The 4,085-nt window shown below is 50.5% G+C and overlaps 1 protein-coding gene across 1 annotated transcript in view; it reads left to right on the top strand.

Moving 5' to 3' along the window:
• SEMA4A (semaphorin 4A) overlaps nucleotides 1-4,085 on the top strand; it is a 52,176-nt gene that overhangs the window by 30,698 nt on the left and 17,393 nt on the right. The gene's annotated exons all lie outside the window — the stretch shown is intronic.

Below are 4,085 nucleotides of genomic sequence, written 5' to 3'. Positions count from 1 at the left end.
TGAGTTCCCGTGCTGATCAACATATAGGGGGATGTGGACTGAAAAGGGGAAGCGCTTGAAGGAAGTGTCTGACTCTTGGTAGACATTGTTGCGACACAGCCGGAGGCACACTGACACTTCAACGTCAAAACAAACATTGAAAGGTTACAATGTAACCGGCAGAAGATTCCTTCCACTTCCTGTCTGTCCCGGACTTCATCCCCAATCATTATACAATCAATATCTCGCTGAAATACGTATGTGAATGTATCAGCCTAAAGTAGCTGTAAACCCGAACTGGACGAGGTTCAGTTTGCTCTGTGCGCCGAGTACCATTAAAGGAGAACTATGAGGTGAGTGATTATCACTGATCCTCATAGTTGGCGCCGACCTGTGACAATGGGACTGTCACAGGTCGGCTCAGTAGATCGGGAGGTGAGCGAACACATACCGGCGTTCGCTCACTTCTCGATCATCTTCCTGCAGTGAACGGTGACTGTCACGGCTCCCTGCGGGGATTCCCCTCCCCCCCCCCTCCTCCGATCCTCCACCACTGAGTGGCGGAACGGACGGGGGAGGGGGCGGGTACAGCTGCCTCTAGATAGGCAGAGCCAGCTGTCACTCACGCAGCTGGGCGGATCTCGACAGTAATGTCTGGTCTGTCCCGGCTGTGGCGGTCTCAGTATACCGCGAGCTGTAGTCCCCGATATACTGAGCTTAGGGTAACGGGAGGACGCAAGTTGGTGTCCTCCCGTGACCCTGGGGAGAACTACGGGGAAAAACACTGACCCCATAGTTATCCTTTTAAAGTCCTTGTTTCCTTTTTTTAAATCCTTTTTGTATAGACGCCATATGTTCTGAATTTGTCAGGACGGTCCCGGATCTCGGCCCTCCTTCCCACTGATGCCCTGTGCTGGGCCCCGTCCCGGGATCACAGCATCAACCTACTGCATATGCACAATTGGGGTCCTTTATCACTATAGCGTTGTGCGAAACACACAATACCGTGCACAACGCAGCCAGTGTGTGATACTGGGGGCTGGGTGCGTTACTCTTCATTTTAATGGCACCCTAATGCACCTCCCAGTGACTGTGCGCTACAGTGTAATGCATGGTACAGCAATACAGTGCGTTGTGCTGAAACAAAAGTAGCGCATTGCTGCTGGGAGGTGCGTTGGGGTGCCATTCAAATGAATAGGCAATGCGCCTAGTCCACATTACCACGAGCTAGGTGTGCTGTGCGAGAGGGCCTGTTCACACTGTAGCTGTGCTCTTACTTAAAAAGGCGGGATCAACCTGTAAAGTGTTCCTGATGGGTGGGCACCCATATGTGGAGGGCGGGATCAACCTGTAAAGTGTTCCTGATGGGTGGGCACCCATATGTGGAGGGCGGGATCAACCTGTAAAGTGTTCCTGATGGGTGGACACCCATATGAGGAGGGCGGGATCAACCTGTAAAGTGTTCCTGATGGGTGGACACCCATATGAGGAGGGCGGGATCAACCTGTAAAGTGTTCCTGATGATGGGTGGACACTCATATTTGAAAGGTGGGCTCAACCTGTAAAGGCACGGGTATGACTCCCAGAGGCACACTGTAAAGTGTTCCTGATGGGTGTACACCCATTATTTGGAGGGCGGGATTAACCTGGACACCCATATGTGGAGGGCGGGATCAACCTGTAAAGTGTTCCTGATGGGTGGACACCCGTATGCAGGGTCTGGGTTGGACTAACCTGTTAGGTGGGCGTGATTTGGGTACACCCACCTGGAAAGGGAGAGGATAAAATGTGGAACATGGGCGGGGTTACCAGTGTTCCGGGATCCGGCAACATAATGTTGGCCCGGGATCTCCTTGGACACCTTTTGGTCTGAGCCGGGAAAGGCGGCGCTCTGTTTTGTACCTGACGAGCTCGTCCACATTAACAATTCACATTCTTCCCCGTAGAAGAGGTTACCCAGAATCCTTTGCTGACTAATGTCCACTCGTATTCCTGGCAGCAGCGCTGCGGTTCGCTCTTCTCTTTTTTTGCAACAATTGTGATACCAACATGGAGGTGATGAAAGTGGGAAAGGTTGCCACATTTTTAATGCTTAAAGGGAACTTAAAAACTCCAAAATCGTTCCAACTACCTGAAAATGGTTCCTGTTTCTGTGCAGCTTCCGTCAGCTGTTATTTTACATATTATATTATTATATGAATGGGCCTTAGGGAGTCATGCCCGTGCCTTAGATCGTCATGCTTGTGCCTCCGGGAGTCATGCCTGTGCTTTAGATCGTCATGCTTGTGCCTCCGGGAGTCATGCCCGTGCCTTGGATCATCATGCTTGTGCCTCCGGGAGTCATGCTGGTGCCTTGGATCATCATGCTTGTGCCTCCGGGAGTCATGCCTGTGCCTTAGGGAGTCATGCCTGTGCCTTAGATCGTCATGCTTGTGCCTCCGGGAGTCATGCCCGTGCCTTCAGGCCACTGCTGCCAAGCAAAACTGTGTGAAAAGCTCTAAATGGAAGCTGTTCAAGAAACCAAGAAAGGGCGCAGAGAACACTGGCTAGCTAACGAAGTTGTAATGAAGACTAAAGGTGGTGGCACTTACGCGTGATTGCCAGGATCTGGAGATGGATACAAGAAGAGGGGACTTACACAGGCCTGTCCATTGCCGACACCACAGCGATCTCCCTGCCTCTCCTCCACACCGCACAGACCCCCAACGGCACTTCGGACGAAGTCCCCTCTTCTTGTCTACACTCTCCCGTGGATGTACCTCTCGGATCAGCACATCGACTACAGTCGGCACCACACCACGAGTGCCCCGATCCTCCATACCGGCCGTCCATCTCCAGATCCTGGCAATCACGCGTAAGTGCCACCACCTTTAGTCTTCATTACAACTTCGTTAGCTAGCCAGTGTTCTCTGCGCCCTTTCTTGGTTTCTTGAACATTTGCATTCACAGGTTCTCCTCCTGTTTTCCAGGGCTGCATACACGCCTCCAAGCTAACTCTTTGCCCATCCGAGAGCGCTGTTTATATGTTTTTTCTGTCTAAATGGAAGCTGTGGGTCCAGGACTGAATGCTGCTTCCGGGCCAGTGATGCTGCACCCATTCAGCTTCACCTCAAGTGATGTCATTGTGTCAGAACTGAGCACAGAGTGTCAGCTTCTATCTGAGGCTTCTCACATGGGTGTTGTGACCGATCCCCTTTAATAGGAGCTCCTCTAATTGTATGAGAGTTTACAAACGTTGATTTAAAGGGACAGTAATCACAAGAAAGGTATTGAGTCTCGGACGAGGCGATACGTGTACAGGATGATTTATTTACCCTGAACTCTGCCACACGAGATTGGCCGGGCCACACCCACAGACCATTAGCCACACCCACAGGTCATTAGCCACACCCACAGACTATACCATCCCAGTCTGTCCTCACCACTAGAGGGAACCCCTGTGAGTTGTACCACCGAGGGGGGAGTATTACAACCTACACAGACCGAGAGCTGACTTGGGGGGTTCATAGGAGCCAATGGGAAGCTCTAGATTCCGATGATTGTTCCAAATCTGCCAGGAAATATTATGTAACAGATATACAGTGGCTTGCAAAAGTATTGACCCCCCCCTTGGTATTTTTCCTGTTTTGTTGAATTACAACCTGGAATTAAACTGGCTTGATATATTCTGCAGATTATTCCATCAATGACCTCTCTAGAGATCTGCAGAACATTGCTCCGTCCCATCTCCCTCCTGACAGATACATATTGATATATTCTGCAGATTATTCCATCACTGACCCCTCTAGAGATCTGCAGAACATTGCTCCGTCCCATCTCCCCCTGACAGATACATATTGATATATTCTGCAGATTATTCCACCACTGACCTCTCTAGAGACCTGCAGAACATTGCTCCGTCCCATCTTCCTCCTGACAGATACATATTGATATATTCTGCAGATTATTCCACCACTGACCTCTCTAGAGATCTGCAGAGCATTGCTCCGTCCCATCTCCCTCCTGACAGATACATATTGATATATTCTGCAGATTATTCCATCACTGACCCCTCTAGAGATCTTCAGAACATTGCTCCGTCCCATCTCCCCCCTGACAGATAATAT

The sequence above is a fragment of the Nanorana parkeri genome, unplaced genomic scaffold (genome assembly GCF_000935625.1).
Source record: "Nanorana parkeri isolate BGI_ZX_2015 unplaced genomic scaffold, ASM93562v1 scaffold1780, whole genome shotgun sequence".
NCBI lineage: Eukaryota > Metazoa > Chordata > Amphibia > Anura > Dicroglossidae > Nanorana > Nanorana parkeri.
This window is presented reverse-complemented; position numbering and strand designations above follow the sequence as displayed.